This window comes from Schistocerca gregaria, chromosome 3, assembly GCF_023897955.1.
Source record: "Schistocerca gregaria isolate iqSchGreg1 chromosome 3, iqSchGreg1.2, whole genome shotgun sequence".
Lineage (NCBI taxonomy): Eukaryota > Metazoa > Arthropoda > Insecta > Orthoptera > Acrididae > Schistocerca > Schistocerca gregaria.
The window spans coordinates 768,121,761-768,140,189 of NC_064922.1; the positions used below are offsets into that span (position 1 = coordinate 768,121,761).

Below are 18,429 nucleotides of genomic sequence, written 5' to 3' on the forward strand. Positions count from 1 at the left end.
GGCTAACTGTTTAAACGAAAATGTAACATGTAAAGCACATGGTTGAACTTGCAAGATCTTTGTGACTGAAGCTGCAACTGACATGAAGAATATTTTGAAATATTTGTGTGCCACCCTTGATTGAGCAATATGTGCATGATGTTTACGCTTAAGCATTCTTTGCACCCTGCTCGAAACATGTAAGGTCGAAAACTAGAGAAAACGCGTTTCACTGGAACATGCAAGTGCATGCAATTCATTCATTTTATATATTATCAGCTGCGTGCACGTTAACACGTTTTTCTGTATTACGAAAGTCATCCATAAAGGATATAAAAGTGGCGCTAACTACCAGAGTTAGTCTTACGCTGCTGATGAATGTAATACTGTAAGAAAAGAAATGTAGTTGTTGGAACATGGGCATGATAGCCCGAAACGGTCATGGTGGTGAAACAAAGTATCTTAAAAGTATCTGTGGCTGGCTGAGTTCTCCATCCCCACTCGATCAATGAATAAACAGCCAGAAAATTCAGTAACGTCCATCACGCATAAAATAACATTAATACAGATTTTGCTCCGCAGTAGTTTGTATTTCCATGAAATGCGTTTCTTGATGCTTGTAGAAGCAACAGCACAAACAAGGGTCGAGACAGAGAATTTAAAATATGTTCCCATGCCGGGAATCGAACCCGGGCCTGCTGGGTGAAAGCCAGCTATCCTAGCCACTAGACCACATGGGAGACGTTGAATACGTGAAGCCGGAATGTATATATACTAAAAATACTTTAACAATTATTTCATTTGTTTGTAACTGCATAGGTAAAGCATTTATCAATATCAATATTTATGCACAATTTTAAAGTTAAATTTAACTCTCCTTTTCTCGACAACGATCTTCAAATACACTCTTGCAGTTTCAGAAAATGTAGTTATATGTTGTAGATCACTGATCTCGACAACCATCATCAAATTTAGTCTTGCACTTACTGAAAATGCAGTTACGCGTTGTAGATTAGTGAGCACCCTTTGTGTGAAGAGTAAAAAAAAAGTTTATCTGAATTTTCATCTTATGTGTTAGTTCTTTCGTGGCTCAGTAAACTCTTTATTCTAGATCTTCTCACCGATAGATATATTGGTAGTTATTTTGCGGACAAAGGCAAGCCACAATGGCCGCGAGTCGGCAAGGAAGCTCTGCCCGAGTTTTGGTGGAAGCCCGACGAATGCGAACAGACCGAGCCGCCGACGCTCGGGAGGGTTTCCGCTATGTGGGCTGCCTTCTCGAGCCGTCGACAGTTCCATGAAAATAAAATTACCTCATCGGTTACGTTGTACATGGCTCAGCCCCGGATCTACGATATTTCCGAAGAGGGGCAAAACCTGGGTAGTGGCTCCGCCACCCTCCCATCGAGCATTTGTGATAGAACGTCAGAAATAAAAAAAAAAATTAAAATCAAATTTTCAAAAATACGTTCATTTTGCACCGCACATCATGCAAAAGTGTTTGATACGTAAAACATATATTTACGAGGAAATGGAAGATACGTTATTTAGTCTTAAGTGTGTCAAAGAGCAATACCACGCCTCTTCACACAGCCTTCTTCTATAGCATGTCCCTGTATTTTTTTCTCTGCGGAATTCAAACGTGCATATTTTGTAATGGAAACCATCAAGCCTCTATTCAGGGCAGTGGAAATTAAATTATCCTGTGGTGTGTCTCCTGGTCCAAGTCGGCCGGTTTGACATCGTACCCTCTTTTTTTTAAAAAAAGAAATCACAATTTTATGACCGAGAGAATAAAAAGTCTTCAGAAAATCTACACTCATTATTGCCTGTTAGGTAATAACTTCCTCTTTTGCATGACATAAAATTAAAAACAGGAAAAGGAAAATCAGTAAAGACAAGTGACAAGCAAGACAGTACACATTTTTTCAGTCCTTACGTCCCACCATTTTTTCTGTCTAGTCTCGCTACAGCTTTACATGGCGGCGTGCCTTCCATTCTCCGAAAAGAGACGAGAAGTTCGTCAAACGTTTTGCTACATGCAAAATCAAACTGTCGTTGTCTAATATTGAAAAAGCTGTTAATACGTGTAGTAGGCAAGACTGGTGTGTTTTCTCGATTTGATTGCGTCATTTTGTCACTGCCTGCTAGACAAAACGAAACAGGTCTTTTCTAATATCGCAGCAGTTGCAACACATGCCAACAACCGAGACTGTTTCGGCACAAATGGTCATTTTCATCTACCTCATTTACGTAAGTATCACGACATAATATAATTCACGAAGTACCAATATCAAATGCCTACTAGTCCTATTACTAGCAAAAAGGTATATGTTACGAATAGTTTCACGTTTCATTCATATGCTCCATTTCTTAAGGGTGAGATCGAAAAGTAATAGTAGCACGAAATTGTAAACAAATCTGAAATCGTCATATTCTTCCACAGAATTTGTGTGATGCCCCATTTCTTCTATTTCCTCGTTCTAACAAACAATCTTGTCATCAGTAATTCTGTAACTATTACTGCCATTGTCGAAACTTATTCTCCGGTTAACTTCACTAACCCTGCCATAATCATCACTTTAGTTGTACCGCGTTTGTTCTCTGGATAGGCGTTATTACGTATTCATACAACGCGTTTTCCGCGCTGTTCCAAGAACAGAATTTAACTGGCTGCTAAGAGGGGACTGTACTACTGGCCCTAAGTAATGTAGCGATCTGCAAAAATTTCTGTCAGAATTTCATTTTCTTAAACACACCGAGAAGATAATACGTAGTCTTTCTTACCTGTTAGTCGTTTATTTCCACTCTGCTAGCCTGAATCTGTGGCCTTCGGTAATAATTACAACACTTATCATTCGCACACCAAATATAACACGTAAACAAACAGTGATCAGCATTCACCCGTTCGGGTTTATTCGGCTCAGCTCATACAGCCCCGTCCCCTTTCGCCTGAGGGAAAGTTTTTTTATTTCTAGATGCGACGGGGATCCCCCTGGCAGAGAAATCACGTACACTATGTACGCATTCAAAAATCAACTGATTCGTTCGGAAATCAACTTAGAATTTGTGCAAAAATCAGCATGGTCGTGTTTCACAATCATATGAGCAATCGATAGACCAACGTGCGCTGGATATTATTTATTTGGCGCCCCCTGAAATTGCCGCCCGCGGCAGATATCCCGGTTTGCTCCCCCCCCCCCCCCTCCCTCCACCCGCCCCCCAGATTAGGGCTGCATTGGAAACAATTCTTTATCGAATATTTTAACAAACTTAGATATCTTATTATCCAATCCTATGAAAATCAACACAAACACATTTTAATGCAAATGCAAAATTTAATGCAAAAGGGTGGGAGTTTGCGAGTTTGGGAATGTGTCTTGCCCAAGTCAACTGTTCGTCCCATAAAAAACGGGAAAATTCCTACTTTTTTGTTTTTAGCTTGCGTGCCACAGAATTTTTGTTGGGACGCGTATAGATCCCGTGTTTTCTTAACGCTGTCTTCCTAAATTAAAATCCGATCTATTTTAGGCGTTTCTTGTTGTGAAAAATGCTGGATCGGTGCTTATCACACTTTCTGTTGTCACTGTTCAGCACGTTCTGCGAGCAAAGAAGACAATGTTTGCTTAGTGTAGTATTGGTAGTTCATGTGGTATGTTATTGTTCGCGTGAACGAAGTTATTATGCCTAAATGCAAATGCAGCTTTCCTGCCAACTTAAAGAAATAGAAGAGACAAAGCAAAGTTGTGAAGTTAACTGTAAAATTAGCTGTGTCATATATTCACCAGCACATGGTGGGGAATCTCTGATATTGTTCAGAATGATAAAGCTAACAAATATAAAGTGACTTCTGCTGTTGCTGTTGCAACAACTTCTAAAATGAATGACTTCTTTCTAAAAATAAATCAAAATAAAAAAGTATAAGTTCGTTTCAAACATCCTGAGAAATTCTGCTTAGGGTGTTTCTATGAAACCGGTATTTAAAAATGTACACTAAAATATTGTAAGCGTAAACATGTTTTATTAAAGAACCATTAGGAAATCAAATATTTTATATTCAGTGTCACATAGCTTTCGAATTAGTTGTAATAATGAAAGATAATAATATATCTTTAAGTATTGATATGGTACTTCGCCGTAGTTACTATAAGACATTTCAGTAAAGTCGGATCTGTATAGTGAGAATCACACATGTTGCATCTACATTTACACTCTGCGAACCACTGTGGAGTGCATAGTAGACAGTAAATTAAACTGTTTCAGTTATTAGCAGTTTTTCTTGTTCCATTCGCGTAGGTTTCGCGAGAAAAATGATTGTTTAGTTGCCTTTGTCTGTACTGTAGTTAGTCTAAGCTTATCGCAAAGTCCCTATCGGATCGACAAGTAGAGGGATGTATATTTTAGAGTCATCGATTAAAGCCTGTTCTTGAAAACTTTTGTCCGTAGATTTTCTCAGGGTAGTTACTATAATCTTAAAGAGTCTGGCAGTTCAGCTCTTTCAGCATCTCTGTAGCACTCGCCCCAAGGTCAAAGAACCCTGTAACCATTCATGCTAGCCGTATTCGGTATGGGTCCCATCCATTCGAGCAATATTCTAAGATGAGTCGCACGTGTTATTTGTAAGCAAGCTCCTTTGTAGGCTGACTGCACTTCCCCAGTATTCTACCAATAAAGCGCAGTCTGCTGCCTGCTTTATCCAAAACGGAGCCTATGTGATCGTTCCACTTTATGTCCCTACTAAGTGTTAAGTCCAAGTATTTGTCTGAGTTTACGGATTCCAGTTGTGCGTCACTAATATTATATTCATAGCATACTTCTACATCTGTAGATGGCTCTCCATCCAAGACAACATGTAGTGTCCCCCCTACCAAGAAAAAACTAAAGAAAAAACACACCACATGTCATAAAGAAAGTGTGTAAACCGTCTGATGGTGAATCACAACGATTCGAAACCGGTAAAGGTACCCTTTGAATAAAGGAACTGAAAGTAAATTTGTGGCTGGTTGCTGTCCTAACACCATCAACATTTGTCTTCAAACAACAGCCACGGCCTCCATCATGCCACCATATGACAAAGTTGCATACTCAATCAAGTCACATATTTCGTCTGATACCCCACATGACCGTTCTTTTGATAATCAGCGCAGTTGTGGTACTGAGACATACGGTTTTTGCGAATCGAGAAATACTGCACCGATCTAACTGCCTTGATCCATGGCTTACAGGATATCATGAGAATGAAGTGAGAGTTGGGTTTCACTTGATCTATATTTTCGAAATCCCTGCTGGTTGATGTCTGTTCGAGATACCTCATTACGTTACAGTTGTGAGTTTTAATCTGCATAAAGATAGAAACAACAAATGTCATTACAGAACTCTATGATGTCAAGGTCAGTTGTAAGAAAACAAAAGCTGAAGCCACTGTTAACAACTTATCAACTTCTTCCTCAAACAACTTCTTAAAGGAGATTTAACCACGTAAACTTTATACGTTTATCCATTGATATCACTAAGTACAAATCAACATAGTTCCTTCCATCTTTAGCAAAATTTAGAAAATGGGTTTCATAAAAAAATATTGGGTTTCGTATCTGTTGAAAATTAAACTTCTAATCTAACATCCAAAAATGTTCTGCATGGTCACTGCCTGAAATCAAAGTTTGTGTGTTTATCTACTAACAATACGAACAGATTAAACAGAGGTGGCAGAGAAAATATTTTTCTGAATTACAAGCAAGACTCGGTAGGAATTATCCTATATGCGTGGGGTACATGACACATATTATCCAGAGCATTATGGAGACAGCCGCTGCGAAGCTGCCAGTTGATACAGAGAATATCATTTGTAAAACTTACAGGTGTTTTCATATTTATACTGTAAGGGCGGGAAGACTCACCCAAAGAGTACTGTAATTTTATAAACGTCCAATACCATCAATTGTTGGGATACAGCAGTAAAAAATAGTTTGAATTGCTTCCTGCTGTTGAAAGAATTTTGAATTATTTCCTGCTCTAAAACCATTTTTCCTCTTTGAGTCAGTCTACCTTTTCACCTTAACAGTTAGTTTTCAGCAATGAGGAATCTGAATTAGGGTTGTGGTTTGCTCATAGTCGCCGTATCGGCCGTTATCCGGTTGGCCGCAATTTCAAACACACACGCCGCCAGTTACGCCACAGCGTTTCCTACAGCCTCCACCGTAGTACGAGGGAGCTGCCACGAACGATTACGCCGCTACCAATGAGATGCAAGCATCCCCTCTCCGGAACTCCAGCGGCGCGTGTACTTAAGTTCGGACACTCATGTAATGAGCCCATTTAGATTGCAACATTAACAGACAGTATATTGAAGAGTGACAGAGTTATAGATCTTTTGTATTTGTACGTATTTCTACATTCAGATTTACTGCTTTCACGTGACACTGCAAAAACAGCAACAAAGTTACGTAGAATTTTTATTATTTGATTTCTGACGTAAAGCAAATTAATATCGGAATGTTATGAGTAATCGACTTTGGAATCATCTTATTTAGTGACTTGTTTGTATGCGGTCTAAATTTGGTAGCGATCAGAAAGAAGCCAATATCGATTACCAGATTTCGATTTCATCGACGCGGATACTCCCGTCAATTAGGCCTACTCAAAAAGGACGCATATATTATTGTTACATTTAAGTGACATGCTATGCAATAAGCAGAGCATCTTTTGGGGATAGGCCTATAAAGAACACTAACAAGTTTTTGCAAAATATTATTGGAGATATGGAGTCGCGTTTGCAGTCACCTAAGATGGCACACTAAGGCCTGCTCTAGGGCCCATTCTGGCTCTCACTGGGCTGTGTAACTGGTTACATAAAGCATGAAAACTACTGATTGTAGTATAGCAAAACGCGAAAAAGTCTAGAAAATTTCAATAATTATAAACGACACTTTAAAAGAAGGATTTTGCTGAAAAATCTAGAAAATTTAAAACTTTCGTATCAAATCGACACCATCGTTCATACAATGGAGTATGACCTAATTAAGAACGTGTGTATTTATGTTTCAGAAAACATGTCTTACATTTCAGACGACTGAAGATTTTACTCAAAAGCCTTGTTGCAATCAAAAACAAACACTCCTACTGAAAACACAGTTCTTCGGCAGCCAGTCCAGCGATCTACAGTGTAAAACTGAATTGTCTCCATCCACTAGTACGTACCCAGCAACATCCTATATGTGGAATCGACAGTTCTTTTACGACAGTGTTCTCCATATGTTCGGAATTGGATTGATTTTAGGTCAGCCGAAAACCCAACTGCACTGAAGGAGATTCATTTCTCGTGAGCAGTGTGACAACCAAAACTATGGTAAACCAACGTATTTCCCATCGAGGTCACCTCCGTCATGCTACAATTACCTAAACCTGCGAGACCGCTGAATCGTAGACAATCATTTCTGAAAATTCACGGGAATTCTTAATGTATAAATGTCCGTACTCTCGAGAATCAGGGACGGAACGAAGTGGGCGTTCTCGCCCTCCGCCACTTGCAGACCCCAAAGAAAACGCCTATGATCACTAATCTAAGAGAATGTGTGAACAAGAACGAAACATTCAACTGTTGATGCAAATAACTTATATACGTCCACCTGTCATGTTCATAAGTAAGGAAGACTTTTTCCCCTCAAAGTTATTCAAACAATTTTGATATCTCGCATTTGGAAAACAGGTTACATAGAGGAAGTCGTCAGATACAGTTCACTGGTAGCACAGACGTGCATATCTTCTAGCGAGACCAGATCCGTATACGAGGATTCGTGGAACTTAAGAAGAAATAATCATGAAAAGTCTACAGATAAAAGCACTACATGGTCTCCACGTATTAAGAAAATTTCGACGTTCTTCACCTCCATCTGGAATATTTGTTTCAAGTAATAATTTCTCAAACAGCAAATGTCCCTGTTTCCCTTGCCATATGACGCCAATTTCTGTAGTTTCATTTGACTGCTTTTAACATACTGTATGTAAACTTGTGGAAGAAATGTCATTACAAATAATAAATAAAAAGATAACCAGTATGGTCATTTCTGGTTATCACGTAGAGCTACGTTCTGCCAACCCGCAAAAATAGCTCATAAAAGAAAGAAAAATAAAAACATTGGTGCACTCTCTCTTCGGAAAATCAATCGAAATATAGGCATTAATAGCTGTGTACAGTAAAGTATATAAGTCAACTGTAAAATGACAAGTAAGGCATTTCGTTTTTAAAACGTCACTACGTACTGCACAATGTTCTTATGTTACCACATATTTGACGGAACAAATTACAACTACTATCGGCATATCCCTCCTTGTTAAATAGGAGGAGAGGATCACAGCCGAAAGGAATGTCACAAATTTCAACATAACCCTTCAGCTGTAATTTCGAGGATATACTTCATCGTCAGGCCCTAGAACTGGTGTAAAAGCAGCCACATTAGCAACATGACATCAGAAGCAAATTGGTACCTAAAATTAAAATACATATTACTACTGTTTGAAAATGTTCTATATACAACCTTGATAAGTGTATTTTAAAATACATATACACTGCGTGTAACATCACGTTGTAGCCTATGTCAGTACTGCTACGCACACAGTTACCTATGGCAAAATTCAATCATTGTACAAACAGAGTATCGTGAAAATAGAAATGAGTACCTATACACAATTAATACCCATTACAGGGACAATCATGTTCGTACTTGCAGGGCTAAAGCAATGGATACTAACATATTTCACAATAAACGATATATTTAAAAATACGTTGTTAATGACATCACACAAATGAATTATCACTAATCTTGGGTATGATCGTGCATACAACATTATTACAAATATAAACTAGTGGTATGAGGCACATACCTCTGTACAACTGATCCTTGTAATAAACAGCAATAAAAATTAAAGCACATTTTCAGATATAGTATAGAAGTTAAAACAAAATACCTAAACATAGAGGACAAAACCAATTATAAGCCGGTAGAAGTTTGTTTCAAACCAAGCTAGGAAGAAGAGGACCTACTAATGAAAATAGAACCATTCATGAAATCTGTCATTCTGGTGATTCGTGAAATATAAGTTGATCATGTAGGCATGACCTCACTACTAAAGTGTCAACACTACAGGAACACAGTAACGTATGAACTCTACAGTGCGAAAACCCGCATTAACATGTACTAATGAAACCATGTATGAGTGTACGACATAATACAAGTCATAAAATGTGATGGGGTCTAATCAGGTAAACCAATAAAAAACACATGTGAGTATACAAGTACACAAGGTACAAAACGGTATGTAGTCTTATCAGGTAATAATTAATTACAATTAACATCCTGTACCAAAATACCAGCTCTTGCAGTAAACAACCACACATAGTGAGACCGCGTCCAGAAGTACAGAAAATGAGTGTGTCACAGAGAAGTGAACAAAATCTCCAAGGACGTCGACTTAAACTAGTCGGCTGGATCTGTGTATGTGTAGGATCAATATACGTATAGCAAAACCCGACAGTATAGAAACATGTCTATAGACGTCTGCGCTGTATCAGATGCGGAACTAAGTAAGTGTCAAAGAGGTATAACGTGACGACGAAACCGAGCGTGATGTGTAACATTCCCATGCAAAAATACGTACACACAAATAGACTGCCTGATGTAATGGAATAGCCGACAATACATAGTAAAATTCATCACAAATGATCAGTGCAAAGTACTCCAGGCACACACCAATGGCCTTACATCGAGATATAACCCCAGCGAAGTGCAATACGTAACTTACATAGCAGTTGATGCAGACAGTAATATGTATGAAAACCACAAAATCCTATCTCGGATACTATTTACCTAAGAACACATCATTAGATGTTCTATACTGTTCCGGTGGTACTTCGCACATTATACTAATCCCACTGAAGAAAAATGATTTTCTTTTTATCACAACATGCAGAGTTGTGTGGAATAACAGCATCTGCGGTAGAAGGCTTTCTGTAAATGTCAAAGTAATGGACACCTTCCTTATTAGTGAGAGTGACATCCAAAAAACTGATTCTACCTTGTTGTTCCATCTTGTGCCTGAAGCTAATGTTATGGTGAAAATTACTGACTACATGTAAAATATCACGTAAATAGTCCTCACTGAACAATATTATTGTATCATCAACATACCTGTAACAGTACAGGACGTGTCTAGTAACAGTGGGTTGTTGTTGGAACAGGTTGGTATCCAAATAATTAACAAACATGTTTGCCAGGGTGACAGACAAACAACGACACATGGTCAACCCACTGTTATGTCTTTACATGTGGCCATCAAAAGACAAGTAATTGTACGTTAGTACCAATTCCAATGGTTCCAACGTAACGATTTCACCTAACATCATGTGCCTATTTCTTATGAAGTTCACCTTCACGAGTTCAAATCCCTTTTCAACTGGGACATCTGTATACAAATTCATTATAGCTTATGACATCCATGTACCATATTTGGATGTTACTGACCTTTATCTTATCTATAAAATCATATGTATTTTGTACTGAATAATGTTGCTCAAACGTATAGGTCTTTGTCAAAATTCCGTTCAGCCTAATTCCCACCTTACATGCTGGGCTTCCTATATAATTAGCAGTCAGATTAATATTACGATTATCTTTATGGATATTTGGTTCTGCCCATAGGAATGGTGCATGTGAGTTCATGACAGTAAGTTTTTTGCTGGCTTTCTCATCAAATAGAAAATTCCCTACTTTTGGTCTATATTTTGCGTGTTTAGGATCGCAACAGGCAAAAGATAGATTAAAAACAAGAAATTTTATTTGATGAGATAGACTGCAAAAAAGTCAGTGTCATGAACTCACATGCACCACTCTTTTGGGCACAATGAGTTTGTAGGACCACTGGAATTGGTACTAACGTACAAATACTTTTCTTTCACAAACATGTGTACAAACAGAACGATGGGTTGACCATGAATTGCTGTTTACCTGGCATCATGGAAAACATTTTTATTAATTATGTAAAGACTAACCTCTTTCAGCAACAACCTAAAGTTACGAAACACATCCTGTTATATTTCAGGTATGTTGATGTATCTATAATACTATACTATACTATAATAATATTATTTTTACATGCATTCAGTAATTTGCACCATTTAATTAGCTTCACCCACGAGACGGACCTAGAAGGTAGAATCAATTTTTTCTATGTCACTCTGATTAATAAGGAAGAGGTTCAAAACCTTGACATTTACAGAAAACCAACTTCTACAGATCCTATTATTCCCTATAATTCAGCACATTGTGACAAGGATAAAAAAAACATTACTCTTCAGTACGATTAGTAGAATGTACAAAGCGTCACTGGAAGAGGATAGAAGAGAACATGAAATTTTAGTCTTCAAAGATGTAGCTGTTAATAACGGGTATACCCAAGAGATGGCCGACCAGATGAACAGAATAGTTATGAGTAGGTGAGCAGATTTTCTAAGCGATATTACTTTAGTGTAAGAAGCACAAAAGAGAATAATATTTTCCAACATAGTTTACCCGGGTGAGATCTTTACCAAACCGGCGCAAATCTTGAAGTGGAATGTATTTGTCGGTTTCCAAAACAGAAATAACGTAGCTAATGTACGTACGCACTCTGCTGACCAATATGACAAATTTGTAGAATAACTTGTGTACAGGATTGCATGTAGTGATTGTGATCGAATGTAAATGGGAAATAGTGGCATGACGTTTAGAGAGAGGTACAATGAGCATATAGCACTAAACGCCGTTGAGTTTGCATCCTACACACCGAGAACAACACAGTGAGCAACACTGAAAGGAGTCTAGAGATCTTGTACATTCTAGATAAGGGAGAAACTGTGACTTTCCTCAAGAAATTGAAAATCTATCTTGGCACCCTCAAAAATCCAGAGAAGTTGTAAAATGAGCAGACGGAATATAAGAATAACATATTTTTCGACCAAATTATACAACTATTGTGGTATGTATTTAGTTATATTCCATTACATCGGACAATCTTTCACGTTGATGTATTTTTCCATGGGGATGTTATACGTCACACACGGTTTCGTCGTCACGTAATTTCTGTTTGATACTTAGTTCCGCATTTCATACAGCATAGACTTCTATGGATATGTTTTTATAGTGTCAGCTTTTGCTATACATCTAGACACTGTATAGGCAAAGAAAATCGTACACCTGCGCTAATATCGTGTAGGGCCCCCACCAGCACGTAGAAGTGCCGCAACACGACGTAGGGTTGACTTGACTGATGTCTACCAGTCAATATATTTATACATATTTTAATTGTAGGTACTATTTTGCTTCTGATGTCATCCCATTGTTACTGCAGCTGCTTTTGTATCACTTTTAGGGCCTGATGATGACGGAATATGTTGTCGAAACCGGTTGCCAATTAATTGATAGTGAAATTACAGCTGATGGTAGTATTGAAAATTGTAATACAACTATTATGTCCCGTTAGTGAGGATGGTAGTGTTGATAGACAAGTGCACCTAATGTACTCGTGAGTCACTTTGTCATGACCATAGAAAGAGGTTCCGGTGCATGGCTCATCAGATGGTTCCTGTACATGTGTAATGCATCTCATCAAAGCATTATCTGCACAGCGTTCTAATCATTGGAGTGGCCATTGCAGTTCCACTGTAAGGTGATTATTTAGTGTTTGCATGAAGCTTGAGGCACAAAGAAGGATCACAACAACCTTTGATGTCCTGCACCATTCCTGAAGTGACATGGAACATACTGAAGATATTTCGTAAATATATCAGGAGTATTCTGTATCAAACAGCTTCTATTTTTTTACTTGGCACCCCCTTCTGTTGCAGGCCGGGGTGGCCAAGCGGTTCTAGGCGCTACAGTCTGGAACTGCGCAACCGCTACAATCGCAGGTTCAAATCCTGCCTCGGGCATGGGTGTGTGTGATGTCCTTAGGTTAGTTAGTGTTGTGTACATAGTTCCGCGTAGTCAGAGCGTACACTACTTTCCCACTAGAGCGCGCCCCGCTAAGCGCAACAGCGCAGGCGCAGTGCTCGTCAATCTCCGCACTACGAGATGGCGCTGCCTTAGAGACGGACCAAATTCTGCTTCCGCTGATCTGCATATTAATACGTAATGCAGTCAATGAGATTGCTGCTAACGTAGAACCTTTCCTCCTCGCAGATCACACTCGCGCAGTGATACCTGAACGTGCGAGGTATTATAACGAGTGTAAAGACCTCGGATTACTCTGTCTGCATTTGTCTGCACCAGTCTGTACCAGTCTGCGTTAGTCTGCAACTGTCTATAGTCAAGTTTCTGTCTGCACCTAAGAAGATTATCATATTCCTGTACATAGCCATGAAGATAAATGAATAGACACTTAGTCAAGTATCAGAGATATGTGAGAATAAGATTAACGTACCAAGACCAAAGGAACTTCAGATTGTCAATTGTAAACAGCATCCAGAATCAAGTTACGTAATGTCTATGCTTTTTATTATTTTAATAAATGTGTGTGAAAATTAATCACGTTCTGTTTAAAGTTGGTCACCGTCAATCTGCTACTCTAAGCGTGCAAGTGGAATTTCTATCGTCTGACCTAACGGCAGAAGATAAATACCCCACGATAAGACCACCAGACATATTGCTGACACTCGCCTACTTTGTTAGAGCGACAAGTCAAATAATCTGATGGTGTGTGTACCGAAGGTCTTACAGTACACACATCACAGTTAGGTTTAAGTAGTTTTAAGTTCTAGGGGACTGATGACCTTAAAAGTTAAGTCCCATAGTGCTCAGAGCCATTTTGAGCCCCCTTGTGCTACCTACGACACTGCGCTCGCGCATGCTTGGAGTTGACGCTTGACTCGGAAGTAGCCGGGCCTGGTGGGAAAAGAAATTTTTACCGCTAGTACACTATTCGATCAAGGGCATGTGGGCAATCCTATGTAATGCGGAACTGACCACTATATGCCACAGGAGACAGACCCGATATTATAAAAGGGGAGAGAAATATTACACTGATACGCCACAATCATGACCACCGACCTACTACGGGCTGCAAACTCGTCCAGGTGATAGAAGCGTCCCCTGGTGAGAAACGACTGCTAGTATCAGTGAGCGTGCTGTCTGTGTAGAATGGGAAGGCATGCGGTCTACCTGAGTTTGACCGTGGGAAGATTGTGATGGCCCGGAGGCTCGGCATGAGCATTTCAGAAACTGCACGACTAGCCGGGCTTGTCGAAGAGTGCTGTGGTGAGTGTCTTTAGCACCTGGTGAAACCACGTCCAGCGTCTTGGTGTTGAGCAGCCACTCCTCACTACAGATGTTGGATGTCGTAGACTGGACAGACTGGTGAAACAGGACACGCGGCGAACTGTGGTGAAACTAATGTCAGACTGTAGTGCTAGGCAGAGTATAAGTGTCTCTGAACACACTGTGGACTGAACACTCGTAACAATGGTCCTCCGTAGCCGACGATCCATGCATGTGCCAATGTCAACACCAAGACATCGGCGACTACGAGTGAAACTGCCAAGTGGCTTTCGGCATTGAACATTCGAACAGTGGCAGTGACTAGGGGTGTGAATCTGTCGTTTTCAAGAGGAACAGCTCATTCACACTGTAAGTAGGCGTTTAGGTTTTTTTTTATTGGTAACGCCGCCGCCACGTAGCGCTCTGTATGAAAATCACTGGCTGTGCCTTGTGCAGTCTGTGGCTGGTTTGCATTGTTGTCTGCCATTGTAGTGTTGGGCAGCGGCAGCTGGATGCTAACAGCGCGTAGCATTGCGCAGTTGGAGGTGAGCTGCCAGCAGTGGTGGACGTGATGAGAGAGATGGCGGAGTTTTGAAATTTGTAAGAATTGATGTCATGAAGTGATATATATACTGTGACTAATAAGGTAAATACATTGTTTGTTCTCTATTAAAATCTTTCATTTGCTAACTGTGCCTATCAGTAGTTAGTGACTTCCGAATCTTTTATTTAGCTGGCAGTAGTGGCGCTCGCAGTATTGCAGTAGTTCGAGTAATGAAGATTTTTGGTGAGGTAAGTGATTTGTGAAAGGTATAGGTTAATGTTAGTCATTGTAGGGATTATTGAAAGTCAGATTGCGTTGCGCTAAAAATATTGTGTGTCAGTTTAAGCACAGTCTTGGACAATTTTTCTAAGGGGACGTTTCAACACCTGTAGTGCGGCACAGAGACAAGCTGGTGGCGTCTCCATTACGCTCTTGGGAACATTGATGTGGATATCGTTGCCTCTAGTGAAGCTCGTGCAAGGCACGATGACGGCCAAGAAGTATCGTACACTGGTTGCAGACCTAGTATACCCCTTCATCACAGTCATGTTTCCCAACGGCAATGGCATTTTTCAGCATGATAATGCGTCATACACAAGGCCAGGAATGTGGTGGAGTGGAACGCAGCAGCAAGTTCCAGTTGATGTGCTGGCTCCCCAACTCTCCAGATCTGAACCCCATCGAAAACATCTAGGATGCAAATGAACGTGGCGGCAGAGCTTTTCGACCCCTCGCCGGAATTTACGGAAACTGGGTGAATTGTGTGTGCAGATACGGTGCCAATTTCCTCCAGCAACCTACCAAGGTCTCATTGCTTCCATGCCACTACGTGTCGCCAGTACTATCCGTTGCGAAGGTGCGTTTACCAGCTGTTAGGTAGGTGATCATAACTGTCTGCCTGATCAGTGTATGTTCTCAGTAGAGGAGCAGTAACAGCAAAATGCATCGGTAGTAGAGCTCACTGACTTCGAACATAGACTAGTGATTGGAAGTTTCCTGAGTAACAAATACATCAAGGACATTTCAGCCCTTCTGAAGCTACACAAATGAATTGTTGGTGTAAGTGGCCGGCCGCAATGGCCAAGCGGTTCTAGGCGCTACAGTTTGGAACTTCACGACCGCTACGGTCGCAGGTTCGAATCCTGACTCTGGCATGGATGTGTGTGGTGTCCTTAGGTTAGTTTGGTTTAAGTGGTTCTAATTTCTAGGGGACTGATGACCTCAGAAGTTAAGTCCCATAGTGCGCAGAGCCATTTGTAGTTGTGAAGTGGAATTGCGAAGAACATCCACAGCTAAACTGAGACCAGGTACACCTCATGTACTGACACATAGGCAGCGTCAAGTATTGCGGAGGGTGATTGTAACTAATCGCACAAAAGCGGCAGATGTAATCACTCGTGAGATGCAGTGCTACCAGCAGTCCAGCTAGCATGATGACTGTGCGTAAGCCACAACGGGTAAAAAAGAATAAGGTACGACGGTCGACGAGCTCCTCATAAACAACACATTTGTGCAGTGAGTGCTAATTGGCGCTTGAAACGGTAAAAGTGCGACGCCACTGGACCGTGGATAACTGGAAACGAGTAATTTGGTGTGATGAATCACGCTCCAGCCTTCGGCAATGCGATGGAAGTGTTTGGCGAAAGTCTGAAGAACGTTTCGTGCTATCATGTCCAACGCCAGTGAAGTGCGGAGGAGGTTCTATTACGATATGGGGGTGTTTTGCGTGGTTATGGTATAGTCACATTGTCGCGCATAAGAGAACCAAAAAAATGGCTCGGAGCACTATGGGACTTAACTTCTGAGGTCATCAGTCCCCTAGAAATTAGAACTACTTAAACCTACCTAACCTAAGGACATCACACACATCCATATCCAAGGCAGGATTCGAACCTGCGACCGTAGCGGTCACGCGGTTCCAGACTGACGCGCCTAGAACCGCACGGCCACACCGGCCGGCTAAGCGAACCAAAAGTGCGGAAGAATATGAAGACGTTTAGTAGCATTTTCTACTGCGTACTGTAAAGGAACATTTTGGAGATGATATCTAACTGTTTTTATCAGCATGCCAATGCACCCTGTCATAAATATGCATCTGTATAGCAATGGTTTGTGGGAAACCATTGATGAAATGGGCCGACCTTTACAGAGTTCCGACCATTCCAGAGTCCCGACTTGAACTCGGTGTAAAACCTTTGGGGTGAGACACAACGTCCAGACCCCAGTATCCAACGTCACTATCCTCTAGGGTTTCGGCTCTTGAGGAAGAATTGGCTTCCATTCCTCAGTGGACATTCACACACATTACTGAAAGTGTCCCCAGCAGAGACGAATCCGTCATAAAGGTGAAGGCTAGACACATCGTATATTATTGTCCTCCAATACGTGTCCGATAGCTTTGATCAGCTGGTGTAGATGGCCAGAAAGGGAGGAGAAGTGGTGGCGCAAGACCACAGGTTCAACATCTACATCTACGTGATTACTCTGTTACTCTGCTATTCACAATAAACTGCCTGGCACAGGGTTCAATGAACGACCTTCAACTGTCTCTCTACCGTTCCACTCTCGAACGGCACGCGGGAAAAACGAGCATTTAAATTTTTCCGTACGAGCCCTGATTTCTCTTATTTTATAGTGATGATCATTTCTCCTGTGTAGGTGCGTGCCAACAGAATGTTTTCGCAATCGAAGGAGAAAACTGGTGATTGACATTTCATGAGAAGATCCCGTCGCAACGAAAAACGCCTTCGTTTTAATGATTGCCACTCCAATTCACGTATCATGTCTGTGACACTATCTCTCCTATTTCGCGATGATACAGTACAAGACGAGGTGCCCTTTTTTGCACTTTTTCGTTGTCATCCATCAGTCCCACCTGATACGGATCCCACACCGCTCAGCATTACTCCAGAATAGGGAGGACAAGTGTAGCGTCAGCAGTCTCTTTGGTCTGTTGTGCCAATTAATCGCAGTCTTTGGTTTGCTCTACCCGCAATATTATCTATGTGATCGTTCCAATTTAGGTTATTTGTAATTGTAATCCCTAAGTATTTAGTTGAATTTACAGCCCTCATATTTTTGTGACATATGGCGTAATTGAAATTTAGCTGATTTCTTCCATTACTCATGTGAATAACTTCTCACTTTTCTTTATTCAGGGCCAATTGCCACTTTTCGCACCATACAGATATCTTATCTAAATCATTTTGCAAGTCGTTTTGATCATCTGGTGATTTTACAAGACGGTAAGTGACAGCATCGTCTGCAAACAATCTAAGACGGCTACTCAGATTGTCAGGTTTCGCCAATGTCCTGGATTGCTTTCAAAAGCCGTTCGAAATGTCTCTTGAGGACACGCGATTCTGTTGCGATTTATCCATCACTCGAATGGGGTCAACAAGCCTGGCGATATCATCTGGTAATATTCGACAGGAGTAGACTTTGGTGCTTTTAGAGACAAGTAGGATATGTGCTGGCTCCATTTTCATCCCCTGCCAACAGCATACAACACGAACACGACACCACGTAATACACACACCTACACTCAACGAACATACGTAACGTAAAACTTGCATGCTCCGCGAGATTAGGACCTACTGTATGCTGAGGAAGACCATCCTT

At 40.6% G+C, this 18,429-nt stretch overlaps 1 non-coding gene across 1 annotated transcript; it reads right to left on the bottom strand.

Annotated features, from left to right (window-relative positions):
• Positions 1 to 647: 647 nt before the first annotated feature.
• On the bottom strand, positions 648 to 719 carry Trnae-uuc (transfer RNA glutamic acid (anticodon UUC)). Its single transcript has one exon. It is a non-coding gene; the product is annotated as a tRNA-Glu (tRNA).
• Between the last annotated feature and the right edge of the window lie 17,710 nt (positions 720 to 18,429).